A 16288-nucleotide genomic window follows, 5' to 3' on the forward strand; every position below is an offset into this window, starting at 1 on the left:
GGCCTCTGATGTGCTCTCCATCAGCATGGTTGCCCAACAGTGATAATGGTGTCTGCTCCCTCCTCCATCTCCTCTCCCACAACCCTCGAGAGTGGCGAACAAGTCTGGGTGCTTCATCACAGCACTGTGAGAGCAGAAATCAAGGTTTTCCACTCAACCTCTGCTGGTCTGGATAAAGTGGAGCCATGGTTTTTCTGGGGTGTTTGGCTGGAGTAGGGTGGGTGTTATCTAAAGAGTGTCAGTTCTCCTGTGCTGTCTGTGTCCTGGTCACTTGGCTAGAGACAGTAGGGTTCTGCTGGGGACTTTTCCTTGGCTTATTGGTGTTGCTGGCTTCTTTGCATCCAAATCTGGGATATATAAGGTTTAAAACATTAGCATACCCCAGAGAACTCACTGTAGTATTGCTTCTCAATGCTTAGAGTTCTCCCAAGCTCCCAACTGGTCTGCCTTGTTCTTTCTACCTTTCAGTGTCTTTTTATGTTGCACAGGGATTTTAGCTGTACTTAGTGGGAAGTTGTTCTTTAGTTGACTTAAAGTTGTAGGAAAAGTACTTCTGCTCCATCTTCCCAGAAGTCAAAGTCATCAATAATCTGTTGCCACATAATCTAAAATGCCTGAACTTGACAGTGGTTCTCAGGAGTGGCTCTCGAAATTAAATGATCAGAATCAGATTTTACAGTTAGAGAAGCACTCATCCAAAGGTACTAGAAACCGCAGTGAGTTACTGTTAATAAGTGGGGTGATGATAACACCTAATATCCATCATATGTACCCCATAAATAGTTAGAATATTATGTATCAGTAAAAATATAAAATTTTTTAAAAAAGAACTCAAAATATTAGTTGAGTAAATAAATGAATCACTTGATGACCACACACTCACGCACGCACACACTCACCCAGACACACCATTTCCGAGGCTTATGTACTGAGATAAAGTAAAGTTAGAAATTGGAGCTTTGGGATGTGAATGGTGACGGTGTTCAATTCACATGTGTGCAATGATGGATACAAAAACGTGGTATCGGCTGATATTTATCACAGCATTTGAAGCCTTGCAAAAAGAAAATAATAGACACGTGGAATCTGAGTGCCTGTCACAATGAAGCCATGCCTCCTCAATATGTATCTCCTAAGCGGGAAGGTGCAGTTCTCTCTGTGAGAGGTAGTAGCCTGTTTGCCGCGTGAATGACAGGATGTGGCTGCCCTGCACCAGTCGGAAGTTGAGGAGTTACTGGGGCAGCTTCAGCTTCCCAAAGGATGTTTCGGAAGATTCCTGAGGCTTGGATTGACAGTGGTGTTCAGTGAATGAGGCGACGTTGGGCCTTCCTTGGAATAGGATTGAGGAAGGGCTCAGAAGGCTCATGAACTTGGACACGTCACCAAAGCCGTGCTATGTGAGGGCTGAGGGTGCATCATCTGATCATGTTTCCTCAGAGGGACAGGAAAAGCTTCCTCCACTGAGACAAGACGGCAGGCAGTGGCGAGGGGCCATTGGTGTGTTTGAGAAGATGGAGCAGGAGGGACTCCGAAGGCCATGTGCACGGTGAGGGATGGTATCATGTTCTCCAACATCCACGAGGATTGTGAGGTTCTGGGGTAATACGGCAGAAGCTAGATCTTAAATGTCAGAAAACAGGTGGAGATAATCTCCATGGTGCACAGAGGGCGAAGTTGTCATCAGGATGGTTTGACCCAATGGCTAATAGACTACTATGAATCTAGGGACAAATATGTAGGTAGAGGCTCAGGGTATTGCTTGATTTACGTGGTGGTGATGTCAGGCTGGGGGCTTTGATGCCGGTAGGCATGTGGTCGGTGGGAGCCCTTTGCAGTGCGAGCTCCCGGGGAAGTCTGTTTTATGTAAACCACATGCCCAGCAGTAAAATACAGATTCTTGCAGGCAGTGGACCCCAGCTGCACCCTTCTCTTTGTGATTTACATGAGACAGGACTGCAGGGCCTGGGACCCTGGGCTTCCTGTGACCTGGCCCCAGACAGGGGCTCTCAGAAGTTTCAGAAGAATAAATTGCTGCAGTGGTTTTTCTCCCTCCCCCCTTCCCTCCCTTCCTTTCTTCTGTTTCTTCCTTTTCTTTTTCCTTCCTCCCTCCCTCCCTCCTCCCCTCACTCCTTTCCTTCTGTTCCTCCCTTTCACTCAAGTACCTCTTGGCAAACTCCAGGACTTAACGAAGAGAACATTCTTTTCTCTCTCTCTTTGCATCTTTGGGGTTAATTCAGCTGCTCCAAGTTAATGTTTTAAGATCATTTCTTGATGAAAGAAAGAGACATCGGTTTTGGCAGAACAACTCGATTCATCCTCGGATGTTAACAAACCTCCGTGGTGGAATTCTGACGCCAACCAGGGCTGGAGTGTCTAGGGGGCTGGGTCCCCTCTTCCAGCACTGTGACAAGAGTCCAGCATCATTACCCCAGGCCTTCCAGCCAGGCCAGTGCTACCCCCAGATGCCTGGGACCTTTGGGTTCCATGCACCTGCTTCATGCCCACAATACTTCCTGAGGAGGAGGAAAGAGAGAGAGAGAGAGAGTGAGAGCGAGAGAGAAGATGGTGTGCATGTGACTTCCAGCTTCCAAAGAACCTCATGAGGGAGGCATAGGAACTTGGGGATTCTGCCAGGTGACAGGGCTTCCCTGGCAGGAAAGAGAGAGTGCAGGCTGCCTGGGCAGGTGCCACCAGGGCTGCTCAGTGGTCCAGACTGCTGAGCACCAAGCTGCCTTCACCAAGTGCTTCCGGCCTGCAGAATAAGCCCAGCTGAGCACAGCAGAGGAGCCCCAGGGAGAGGGCCCTTGCTGGAACTGTCCTGGATGCATCACCCAGGTGCCTCCACTGGGAGAGGCAGGTAACCCTCAGCCAGGACGGCCGGCCTTCCTCCTGGCAGCTGAAAACCCCTGGAAACAGATGTGCTCAGAGTCCTGAAGAAGACAGGGTGTGGCCTGGAGCCTCAGACAGGGTCCTGGGTCAGCGTTCCATGAAGGAAGTGCTGAGGGAGATTCTGGCTTCATGATGGCCTCATCTTCAATGTAGTGAGAGGGAGGGTCACACACAAGCCTGCTTCCTCTCCCTTCCCTAGGACAACTCACCTCCCATGTCGTGGGTGTGGGCACGAAGATCTCCCTTGGGCCTCAGACAGTGGATGCTGCCGTGTGTGTGTGTGCAGCTACCCCACCCAGTATGTGTGCACGTGTGTGTGTAGCTACCTCACCCAGTGTATGCATGTGTGTATGTGTGTGCAGCTACCCCACCCAGGGCCAACTTCCTCCCACAAATATAGGTTATTTGTAACTCCCTCTTTTTTTTTTGGAGACTGAGTCTCACTGTCTCCCTGGCTGTAGTGCAGTGGTGCTAGCTTGGCTCACTGCTTCCCAGGTTGAAGTGATTCTCCTGCCTCAGCCTACTGAGTAGCTGGGATTACAGGCACCCGCCATCATGCCTGGCTACTTTCTGTAGTTTTAGTAGAGACTGGATTTCACCACGTTGGCCAGGCTTGTCTTGAACTCCTGACCCTCAGGTAATCTGCCCTCCTTGACTTTCCAAATTTCTGGGATTACAGGTGTGAGCTACCTTGCCCAGCCAGCTATTTGTATCTCTCTAAACCATGATAAGCCTTGGTCAAATCTATTGCAGAGTCATTACTGGCACCTCTCATCCACCCTGTACTGTTTGGCATTGAGGGCAGGAACACCACAGACCTGTGCCTGTCCTCGGGGAAGTTTTGTTGTAATAGAGGAGAAAGATGAAAAGAAACATGTGATGAGAAATTGTGGTGCCTGCCTTGAAGAAAGCAGCAGGGCACTGTAAGAGAGGATCCCAGCCCACCCAATGTGTCACCAAGCACCACTGTGATGTGGGCAGGTGCAGGAATGGGACCCCTCTGAGTGTGGATTCTGGTTGTGTGTTCCCAGGGCCCCTCTGGCTGCCTTGTAGGGGATATCCTGCAGGGTCCAGGCTGGAGGCAGGGGGCCCACTGAGGTGAGGCTGAGATCCACAGAGCTTGGCCAGGAAATTGTGAGGGGAGGGTGTGCACTTTCTCATCTCCACACTCTTCCCACCTCCGGTCTTGGATCCCAGGCTTTGACTGGAGGATGGGGACCCCCTTGTGGTCCTCCATTGTGAGACTGAAGGACTGGAGCAGGAGCTGAGCTCAGGGCCTTGAATTCACAGAGAGGGACAGTGCAGGGTGGAGAAGAATGCCTGGGATATTGGCCAATGGGTTAGCCTGTCTTCATTCCAGATTTCTCTGCAGTGAAGAAAAAAAAAAAGCCAGGATCCTAACATCTGCTTTCCTCAATAGGTTTTTTGTAGAGCAAATGATATAAATGCAAAGTGCTTCAGACATTTTAAGAGCAGTATAAATCTAAATGTAAATGTAAATCCAAGTTTTTATTCTTATTTTAGTCCTAGCTCTCTCCATCTTCCAGCTTTGATAAGATTGGAAACTTTCTTCTTAGATATTTCTGAAGCAAAGGAAAACATTTCCCTGTTAAAATCTGATTTTTTTAAATTTGGGAGAATAATTTTAGATGTACAGAAAAGTTGCAAAGACAGTGCAGAGATGCCCGCATGCACTTTACCCGATTTCCCCGATGAGACTATTTTGTGAACCTTAGTACATTTGTCAAAACAAAGAGATTCACGCTGGTACACTGCTACATGCTACACTCGACACTTTATTTGGGCCTCATCAGTTTTTCCCTTGGTGTCTCTTTCTGGTTTACAGGTTTAATCTAGGACTGCACTGCCTGTACAACCTGTTCTTTCAAAGCGACAGGTGGGGCTGGGAGAGGTGGGGCTGCAGAGGGCTGTAGGGCCGGGCAGAAGCCCATGCCCAGCTCCTGTTTTCAGACTGCACTGGGGAGGAAACTTAAGGGAAAAAAAACCCTCAAGTTTTAATTTCAGTAAGATATATTTAGGTTAAATAATTTAAAAATGCATCTAAATAAGGGCTGACCAAGGCTTTGGGGAGATGATCAAGGCAGCTCGTGAAGAAGTGTCTCCCTTGGAGAACATCCATGGGAGACAGAAAGGAATTTCCTTAGAGGCTAGAGGAGGACAGATGGCCACCTGCTGCCCACATCTGGACTGTGGATTCCAAAAGCCGTGGGAGCAGGTGAAGAGGATACACAGAGTAATTTGGTGGATTGCAAAGCTTCCTTCAAGCGGTTTTCTGTGAGGGAAGCTGCATGCTGCCTATTTGACATGGTTTAGATGTCTGTCTCCTGCAAGTCTCATGTTGAAATGTGATTTCCAGTGTTGGAGGTGGGGCCTGATGGGGGTGATTGGATCATGGGGGTGGATCTGTCACGAATGGCTTAGTGCCATCCCCTTGGTGATGTGAGTTCTTGCCCCAAATCTGGTTGTTTAAGAGAGTGCAGCACTGCCCCCTACTCTCTCTGGCTCCCTTTCTTGCAGTGTGATGTACCTGCTCCTTTTCTGCCTTCTGCAGTGTGATGCACCTGCTCCTGTTCTGCCTTCTGCAGTGTGATGCACCTGCTCCTGTTCTGCCTTCTGCAGTGAGTGGAAGCTTCCTGAGGCCTCACCAGAAGCAGACGCTGCTGTCTTTTCTGTACCAGAAGCAGACGCTGCTGTCTTTTCTGTGCAGCCTGCAGAACCGTGAGCCAATTAAACCTCTTTTCTTTATAAATTACCCAAACTCAAGTGTACCTTTGTAGTAATGCAAATGGACTAATATGCTGTTGGAAAGAAATCCGGTTGAAACTGGGTTTTGCACGAATAGATCTCTGACCTCTTGTTCTTTTGGGATTGGGGAGGGCCAGCCTGCTCGCTTGGGGACCTCCTCCTGACAGGCCAAGTCTCAACACAGTGGGGACTCCCAGCCCAAAGCTGTATTAACCCTCTCCCCGCTGTTGAATATTTCTTTCATGGGAGCTGAGCTGCAGGATTAGAGCTTGTGATAAACCATTCCGAAATGTTTTATGGAAACATGAGCTCTCTGGCAGATCCCCTGCAGGCTGAGGAACCCAGTATCCTCCTCCCAGTTGTTGCATGTCTACACCTCAGATCCCTGGGTCACAAGACCCAAGGGGGTCCCAGCGAACATATGAAAGGCTTCCTGAGGTGATTTCCTTGCTATAAGACAGACCCTGCACCAGGCTGGATTCTTTCATTTTTTTGCCACACCACAATGTTGGGAGAGGAGCTGAAGGTCATACCTTCAAACAGGTAGGAGGGTCAAAGTCAAACCTATTTTGGAAGACTATGTGCTCACAGAAACATCATCCAACTTTGAGGTTGAGGCTGAAGGCTGGAAGAAGGTGCCAAGAATGACAGATTCTGGCTCCCGTGTCAAGGACAGAAGCTGCAGATTCCACTGCGGAGGCCACAGCTTTTTCATAAGAAAAGTGCAATTTACCGATGATCAAATAGTTCATTTAAGAGATTCCAGTGAAGAGCAGAAGATGAATTGAAGGAGATATTAGAGATGACATTCATGAATTGAACAGAGAGAAGTTACCCAGATGATCCCTGAGATATCTTATAAACCCCAGATTCTATGACTATATGACTTTTATCTGAAATGACATGAGCTGAAGTAGGCCATTCACGCTTTAGGTGTTCAGGTTCAACTCTGCTTCAGATAATACCGGGTATGAATAAGAAAAAATCTGTGTTATTAAACAGCTCCAGGTGTCACCCAGTTCATCCCTCGGTTCCCAGGAAACAGCAGACATATAACTAACGGACCCGTCTTGCCAGGGACATTTCATTGTCCTCTTGGTCCCATCCAGGGGTCCCATCCATTCTCTGCTCTGCAGTGGAATCACTTATGAGCTTTTTAAAAATACAGACACTTTTTCTCACCCCCAGAGCTACTGGGTCAGAATCTCTCAGGATGGGGTCAAGGATGTCATTTTGTAAAATCCCTACAGGCGATCCCAATGCACCATGGCTGGGAACCACCCCGTCATCTGGATCCTTCCTGCTGCAGGGCCATGCCGTGGTGCCCCAAGGCCGCAGCCGTAATTTTCTGCAGATGGCCCCGTGTCTGCCTTCTGCAGCGGCTCCCCTCAAATGCCGTAGAGCTAGCAAATAAAGGCCAACGGCCTGGTACCCAAAAGGGATTTAGTGGAACAAGAGGTGCTAAGTGGGGCTAAATGTGTGTCAGAGACAAAGGGGGCACAGCACAGCAGAGTGAGGTAAGGACAGGGAGAGGCCAGGGTCTGGGTCTGCCTTGGGCCTCTGCCTTGTTTGATTGGACATACATCTGGAGAAAATGCAGGCGCCAACTCAAAGCAGGCTTGCGTGGAATTGCACTCTGCAAACCTGGCTCATTTGATGCTATGTTATTTTTTAAATAGATGGACAAGTGTGACCCCTGTTTCGAGAAGGAAACTCTTCCTGAGTTCAGAGACCATGGCCCAGAAGGGCCTGTGTTCTGTCTGTGGAGTTTGGAGGTGGCTGGAGGCAAATGTTTTATCTTTTGCTTAAAATCTCATAGAGCAGCATGCCAGTTTTTACTTATGAAAATGGAAAGAGCTGTAAGGGTTAGTTAAAGAAGCTGAGAAAACAGCCTGATACATTAATTCTGTTGAGTTGTAGGCCACAATTAAAGGCTTCATTGAAAAGACCAGAGAAAAACTGCTTATGAAGCCTACCTGGGTGTCCGATTATTAAAATATCAATTGCAGATATGTTCTCAGAGGCTTCTGACTCTAAGAAGGGATCGTGTGTGAATTACGCACTTTACCGTAACAGGGAAACTAAATTCTGATTTTAAGAGTTTGTAAGACGAGAAATCATCTTCCTCAACCTAGAATTTTGTGTTTCCGGTTTGTGGTGTCTCACTTTCCTTCAAATCTTTCTAGAAATGCTCTTCAGTGTGTTATCAATAGTCATTGTGCGAAGGCTGTGCTTTGCACTGTTAGGTTCTATTTCTGCATCCTGAAACTGTTCCTGGTCACCTCCTGGGCTCCTTGCAGGCTGTGGGCTTGTCACCTGTGAGGACACTCAAAGCCCTGGGTACTGCTTCCCCATCCCCAGCACAGTGGGGGATGGCGGGCTCCAGCATCCTGGTTTTCAGTGCCCAACCCCACGGGCAGGGCCACACTGGGATGCCCTCCCTGCACACCATGTCTGAGGCCACATCCCAGGGACTGTGCCTGCACAACTCCCACAGCTGTGGGCGTGTGCAAGGGGGCTGGGACCTTGCAGTGGCTGGCAGAAAGCAAGGAGGACCCGAGCCCACTCAGGAGACAGGTCATTGACTGAGAAGAGAGTTCCGAGGAGGCAGCTTTAGATCCTGGGGACCAAGGTGTCTGGAAAGAGAGATCTGGGAACAGAAGTTTTGGTAAAATCTCCCAAGACAGGTCTGCATTCCAGAGAGTAAAAGCTGTAGCCCTGGGCAGCTTCTTCTGGCCGCCCACCTTCAGGTCAGAGGCCAGGGCAGGCGTTGCAGCAGGGAGGTGGGTGCAGGGTGGTCCTTGGCAGGCGGCTGGATCTAGGTCCAAAAGAGCCCTGGCTGGATGGGGAGGATGAGGGCAGCAGGGGCAGCAGGGGCTCTCACTGGAGCAGAGGGGTGGCCTCTGAATCCTTCAGGCCTTCTCCTTGGCAGGCAGAGCTCAGTCCTTGGGTCCACACAGGGAAAGGGTTGGAGGAGGGGAGCAGCTCCAGGCGCCAGGCCTGTGCTCCCGAAGGACAAGGATGCGGTGCTCTCTGAGAGTTGGCTGAGCCTTCCCACAGCTGCCTGAGCAGTGCCAAGTGCCACAGGCCAGGCTCTGTGGTTGGGAGCTGACTGGGGCTGGGCCGGGCAGCTCGGCTTCCCATGTGTAGGGGTGCTAGGAGCAGCAGTGACAGCCGGGGCTAGAGAAGTCCAGGGAAGTCAGGGGACAGAGGCTGCTCTGCCGGAAGTGTGGAAAGGAGCTGGGGCACCGGGAAGGTGGTGGCTGGTCATCCCAGGATATAGAATGCAGTTGAGTTTCCTGAAGAGAGATGGCAGGAAGCCAGGGCTGGAGATAAGCCCCTGATACCAGGGTACCTGTGCGTGTTCGGATCTCCCAGCCAGGAACCGCAGGAGCAGCGGCCGGGTACTGCCTATATCCTGTTCAGTGCTGCTGGGGTGCATGGCCCTGGTCTGGGTGTGAGGGTCAGACGGTGAGCCCTCTTTCTGTCCATGGGCACTCACAGGAACGCCAGGAAACCTGGAATCAATGCCTCCTCCCCACCATCACAGCCGCTTCCACCTTCGCCGCCACCTCCTCCTCCGTAAGCCCAGAGAGGCCACAAGTGTAAGAGGGAAAAACCAACATTATTGATGCCTACTGTGCAGCAGGCATTATACAAACCAGCTGCCTTCTTTAACGTTCACCAAAACCATCCTACCCACTTTACAGAGGAGAAAGCCGTGGCTGGTGCCTCGCCCGCGGTCACACAGCTAGCGGAGAGCCTCGCCGGAGCCCAGGCTCACATCCTCACCTTCTCGGCGACCTCTCCTCTTTGCACAGCCATGTGACTGATGACCAACAATGCCAAGAAAGAGGACAGGGAGAGATGCCCAGGTCCAACCATCCTTCCAATCCTCTGTTCTCTATCCCCCCACCCAACTGGACGTGCTTACGTAGAGATCCCATCTTGCCCTGGAGAGGAAGATGATAACCTTAACACCTACTTTTGAGGAGTATCCACTATGTGCCAGACACATTTGAGATGCTGGAATGCATTACCTCATTGTGGCATCACAGCGATTCTTTAACTAGAAGCCATTACCTTCCCCTTATACCAGAGGAATGCAAGCCTCACTGAGCTGGGTGTCTTACGTTGTGTGAGGCATCTGCTAAGTGACCAAGGCAAGAATTTAACCCAGGAGTGCTGCATTCTGAAGCCCACTCTTGACCTCTGTGCTATGTTGTTCTTGCCTGCCCTTGTAATCCCTGTCCTCTGACCAACCAGAGGGCAGAGAAAAGACGACCGTGGCTCAGTGTAGGGCCCTCATCTGCCCCTGAGACCTGCGGATCTTTGCTGCAGTGTTCAGTGACTGCCTGGGCTGGAGGCTGGCTGGGAGGATGGGCAGTGCTGAGGGCCATTGTTTCAGGGGTGGTTTGGCCAGCACTGCTGCTCAGCTCTGCACGCACTCAGATAGCTGTCTGCAGAGCAGACAAGCGCCTCCATCCCTGGCAGTGAGGCTAAAAGTATAGGTACCCATCTCCATCAAATGCAGGTGGTGAGTAAGGACAGGAATGGATTGGAGCTGAGCGTTTCAAACTAGCCTGCTAGGCTGCTCGGGGACCTCATTAGCTGTGTTTCCAGAACATGTTGAATTCTGTGAACAGCAGGTTCTCACAGCTAGCCATGGGGAAACAGCACGGCCACCTCTTCCTGTGGGATAAGGAAAGCTGGTCTTTTATCTTGTGCAGAGAGATCCACAGCTCCTCCTAACGCCAGATGAGAAGTGGGTGGGGGTTGATCGTCTGCCTTTGGTGTTCATTTCTTGATAACAGGCAGCCACAGCCACACTTTGCAGGGCGTCAAGGGTCTTACGGGTTATATTCAGGCTGAGCTAACAGGGAACCGAGGGAGGTGCTGGATTTCCCAAATCCCACTGGGGCCTGTCGCTCTGGAGATAGGAGTCCAGATGACTTGGGAAGGAAAGCAGCAACGGGGTGCTAAGCATAGTGGCACAAGGCTAATCCTTCAGTCCGCTCCTCTTGTCTGTAGATTCTGTGGCCTGGTTGCTCGCGTCTCCCCAAATTCCTGTGTTGAAACGCGGTCTTGGAATGTGATGGTGCTGGGAGGTGTCACCTCTGGGAGGTGGTGAGGCTTGGATGGGATGGTGAGGGTGGGGCCCGCACGATGGGATTAGTGCCCTTGTCAGAAGAGGAGGAGACCAGAGCTCCCTTTTTGCCACGTGGGGACACAGTGAGAAGGGAGCTGTCTGCAGGGCTGGAGGAAAGCCCACACCAGACACTGCCTCTGCCTCTGCTGGCTCTTCCATCTCATGCTTCCTGCCCTTCAGAACTGTGAGAAAGAAATGTCTCGGGCATAAGCCTGTGGTATTTCTGATAGCAGCCTGAGCTGACTGAAGCAGTCGGCAAGGATGTGAACCCTGAGAAGGGAGGGACTTGCCCGAGGTCACACAGCAGGCTGGCGCAGGCTGGCAGGTGCTGGGCTGAGTCTGGGGCTCCTGTCCTGTGCTTCCTCCCCTTCTTTCTGTTTATTTGACTTGTGCTTCTCAGTCGGCATATGCTGGGCATTCAACAGGTTTTCAGAAAAAAAATATTCAATGGAGTGACAAGGAGTTAAAATTAGATCCCATGACCTCCGAGGCCTAGGAAGTCTCTTTGAAAAGGTGCAGCCTTCACAGAGTTTCTCAGCACTGTGGACCGTGCCTAGGGCTGCTCGCCAGACTCCCTGCTGCTTGGGGATTCCGTGAGGCTGCTGCCCAGCAGGTCCCTCACTTCCACCCCAGACCTTCCTCGCTGGCACCGCAGGGCTGCTGTGGTGTCCCCAGGCCCTCTCCCTGCACGTTTGCTGTCCACGCTGTCTCAGGCAGAGCAGGTGCCCTGGGCCCACGTGCAGGGCCAGGAGTGAGCGGGTCAGGGAGAAGCGCAGGCCGGGATGCCAGGGATAGCATTTCCCTGAGGCTTTCTGACACTCCTCCGCGGTTTTTTTTTCTTTTCGCTCTTTACCCCACCAGGGTTATTAAAGCATGAGAAGCCCCAGAGTGGCTGCGCTCGCTTCTTAAGCAGGAAGGAAGAGGAGAATGTGAGGGTGCTTTCCAGCGGCCTGAGGGAGAAGCTACTGGGGGTGGAGGTCTGCTGGAAGCACATGGGAAGCTGGCCGTGTGGGAGCACCCAGGCCTGGGGGTGCACAGAATGGGGAGGCAGGCAGGTGCACCTGCCAGAGCCTGAGCTCCAGGGCTCACTCCTGGCCCTGCCTCCTGTGGCTGCGTGGAGGGGAGACCGTCTGTCTGGGAGGAGGATGGGCCTCCCAGGAGCCCAGGAAGCACAGTGTAGGCAGGGCTGACCGAGGGCCCTGGGCTGGCCGGCCTGCTCCACCCCGATGGCAGCCTTCTCTTCCATAACAGGCGTTATAATCTCCACCATTTCCTCAACTAGCAGAGCACTCCAGGTATCGCCGTGTGTGCAGATGCCACGACTCATCATGATCACTGCTGTTCCCACTAGTGCGAAGGAAGAAGGAGTAGGGTGAGAGAGCGACATGCTTGAATTTGACCAAGATAGACACAAACCCTGCTCTGTTGTTTTTTTCCTCCCCTTGAGTTTTGTTTCTCTCTTGAAGGAGGAAAAAGAAAAATCTATCGTGCTTGGTGGAGCATTTCCAAAGATGCCATGGGATGGTCGGGTTTGTTTCCATTTACAGAGGGTGAGGATGCACTTCAGGGCTTGCTTGTAAAATAACCCACACATGAGATTTCCTCATAGATGTCTGAACATGACCTAAGTCAATTCCTTCTGCGGCATTACATGGCCTTGGTCCCACCTGCAGATTAAGGAGCTTGGAGTCTGGGGCCTGGGGAAGGCCTGGGCCACACGGACGGTGGTTGTCAGTGAGTCCTACCATTGAGGGGATCCGATGTGCTGCCTGGGGCTGGCCTGGGTAGGGGAGTGGACGCATGGCTTGGCTGTCTGCAGTATGTACTTATCCTCCTCATCTTCACCTGGGACACCTCGAGATCCAGGGCTCAGGGTGGGCAGGGCAGGAGTGCAGCCCATGAGGGCAAGGGAGACAGTCATGGCAGCCATCACAAGGGTCCCTGGTGGTCTGGAGTTCATGTGACCTGCAGATGCTGGCATTCTTTGCTTAAAGCCCGCTGCAGTGAGCCTCATATCCCTGTGAAAATGTGCCCTAAGATACAGGCTTATTGGTCAAGACCCCCTCAACACCAGCCCTTTCTGTGGACCCCTGCCCCCCATAGTGCTGTTGTGGAAGAAGGGGATGTGTCAGCACTGACCTGGTGAAGAGCAGGACAGAGCTGGGTCTGTAGAAGCTCAAGTCCCATGTAATTTAGACTCTTACAGATCTAACACTTGGTTTAGATTACAAGATGAGAAGGTATATCCTGCTCTTCTGTTTTTTAAATTGGAAACTTCTTCTCTACCCTGATCCCCCTGGGAGGGGAAGACAATAGGAGACAGGAGAGGAGAAGAGGAATTTTGAGCTCAACTTGGTGACCAAGATGCTAACTGTGGGTTGAGTGAGGGATGGTTTTAGAGTAAATTGCAGAACCCAGTTCTAGAGTTTTGGAGCTATTTGTCTCTGCAGGTGAAAGCCACCCCAGGTAACTGCACCTGCCCTTCCATCTCTCTGGTTTGGCCAGTCATGCAGTCACCTACCCACCTTGTGGAACAGGGTCCACCCCCTTCCTGGGATCCCCCTTTTTTCCTGTACCTCACTTGTCTCCATCGACCGGCAGCTGAGTCCACAGTGGGTAGTTGTTCAGGAAGTAGGACTTTAGATGCTGAAACAGGAACTTACTCTGACAGAGTGAAGAAGCAGAGGCAGAGAAATCTTCTATAGCCCCCATGGACATCACCCCTGTGTGTGCACCGGGAGGAGTGGGGGAGTGAGGAGGAGGGCAGCAGGTTGCCAGGGAGGAGGGGAGGAGTGAGGAGGAGGGCAGCAGAGTTGCCGGGGAGGAGGGGGGGAGGGAGGAGAAGGGCAGCAGAGTTGCCCGGGAGGAGGGGAGGAGGGAGGAGGAGGGCAGCAGAGTTGCCAGGGAGGAGGGGGGGAGGGAGGAGGAGGGCAGCAGAGTTGCCCGGGAGGAGGGGGGGGGGAGGGAGGAGAGGGCAGCAGAGTTGCCCAGGAGGAGGGAGGAGGAGGACAGCAGAGTTGCCGGGGAGGAGGGGGGAGGAGGAGGGCAGCAGGTTGCCAGGGAGGAGGGGGGAGGAGGAGAAGGACAGCAGAGTTGCCCGGGAGGAGGGAGGAGGGAGGAGGAGGGCAGTAGAGTTGCGGAGATCCATCAGGCTGGGGCTTCCGATGAAAGTGGAAGGAGCCCTCAGGGCACATTCAAGGAGTGTCCTGTGAACACGCTCCAGGGGACAGTGCCCGGATGAGCAGCGTAGCAACCTGCATGACTGTGGACTCCTGGGACTGAGGTGCTGGACTCGGTGGCCACAGGGCTTGGAGTGCAGGTGTGTGCCTCCCAGCCTCCCCTCAGTGGTTAATTCAAGTATGCTTTTGGTTTGATATTTCTTCACAGTGGGAAGTGGAGATTTAGTCCTGGGATGACTACAGACTGAAGGCCTGTGCAAGCCTTACCTGTAGATTTTTTTCTCTAAGAATGTTTATTCCTGGATGGCTTCACAGGAAGTGAAAAAGTAATCAACTGTCAAAAGAAAGCTACAGAGCCTTGATGCAGGAAAGCGGCCTGGGGAGTTTTCAGCTCTGGGGAACGTTCCACACCACGCCCTTGCTGGACTGGCTTAGGGACGGCTCTGAGCTGTGCCTTCCACCATAGGATTCCACTGCACATGCTACCCGGGCACTGTGCCTGACCCAGCACCTCCCTCCAAGATGCATGGACAGTTTTTTTCCTGTGAGGTGCACAGGTCTGTCTACCAGCACTCCTGCAGGAGCTCACAGATCTTCCTAGGCTGGTAACATGGTGTGAGATATGTACAAGGAGCTGAAAGAATTGTATTACCCTGGAGAGTTGAATAGATCCCCTTCACAAAGAGCTTGCTGGAGGTGTACCCCTGGCAGTTCCTTCACTACCCAATTTTCCTAGAGAATATCCTGGCTCTGAGACATGAGCACACCACGGGAGGGGAATTACACGGGATGAAGGAGAGGCTGAGGGTGGCCTCCGTTTGCCTGGGGCTCCCTGTAAACCAGCTTGGTGGAAAGCCCAGGCACCCAAGGTCTCTGTTTCACTGGGCGAAACCTGACCTATGCTCTTGATGGAGGGGAGGGGAGGGGAGGGACTGGTGTGTCCTCCTCAGTCTGAGGTGCGGGTGGGCGGGCTCAATGGTTTGGGAAGGTGTTCGCTCCCAGGACTGTTGCCTCTCGTCCCTCTGGTACTAAAAATTCCTTTAATGGAAAGAAACCTTCATTAAGAGCTAAAGTTCAAAGTGTGAGTCTTTATAGATCTGAAATTCAGTGAGTGGCCTTTGCAGTGACCTGAGGGGGCATACCGAGCCCAGGAAGGAGGAGCAGAGAAAGGTGGGCAGGACACCTGGGATGTACTCCTCATGAGGCTGAGAACCAGCCTGAGACCCCCATTCAGGAGGGCTCTTTTCTTCTCCCCAGGACCAGCCGCTGGGGAGCCAGGGCATGGCTTAGGATGAGCGTTAGTGACTTGAGGGGCTCAGCGAGTCCTGGATTTCCCTTGGCCCTTCTAGGCCAGCACACATTCTGGTTCTGTGGGGACAGAGATGTGCTCTGTCTGCCGTCTCCTGCAGCAGCCACAGCTGCCTGTCGATGCGGGGCACTCCAAAAGTGGCCAAGGGACTGAGGAACTAGAGTTTAAACTGTATTTGATTTTAACGATTTTGAATGTAAATAGCAATATGTAGGTAGCAGTTACCCTATTGGACAGGGAAGCTCTTGCCTCTTCCCTGAGAAGTGTGAAGATGGAGAATCCAGAGCACTCAGCCAGAGCCCTCTGTCATCGTCCATTTGCTTTGCTATAAAGGCGTGTCTGCGGCAGGTAATTTATGCAAAAGGAGGCGTATTTGCCTCACGGTTCTGCAGGCTGTACAAGAAGCAACAGTGTCTGCTTTTTGTGAAGCCCTCAGGGAGCTTCCAATATGGCCGAAGGTGAAGGGGAGCAGGTTCACACAGCTAGAGAGGGAGGGAGAGAGTGGAGGGAGCTGCTGGGCCCTTTTCAACAGCCAGCTCTCAGGAGCAACTCGGGGGAGCTAAGAGTGAGAACGAAGTTCTTACTGTGAGGACAGCACCAGGACGTTCATGAAGGACCCTCCCCCGTGATCCAACATTCCGCCTTAGGCCCAGCCTGTACACGGAGGGGCACATTGGTCCTTCCTACCTCGATACATGTTCGTGAGAGTTTGAACATCTGTGTTGCCAGCAGCCAACAGAAGAAACAGAACCTGATCAGGACCTAAAAGCTCTGCTCTCACTCACTATGACAGCGTCTGCCCAAGGATAGACCCACCTTGACTCCCAGAAGGAACAGTCGGTTCTGCCTGTGTTCGAACTTAATATGAATGGATCATACAGTATGGACCCTGTTGGGTCTGGCTTGCTTTGCTTAACATTATTTTGTGAGGTTTATCTAACGTGTTAGGTGTAGTTGTCGTTTACGTATCCTCATTGCTGTTTAGTAGTCAATTCT

The sequence above is a fragment of the Trachypithecus francoisi genome, unplaced genomic scaffold (genome assembly GCF_009764315.1).
Source record: "Trachypithecus francoisi isolate TF-2019V2 unplaced genomic scaffold, Tfra_2.0 Lachesis_group8, whole genome shotgun sequence".
Lineage (NCBI taxonomy): Eukaryota > Metazoa > Chordata > Mammalia > Primates > Cercopithecidae > Trachypithecus > Trachypithecus francoisi.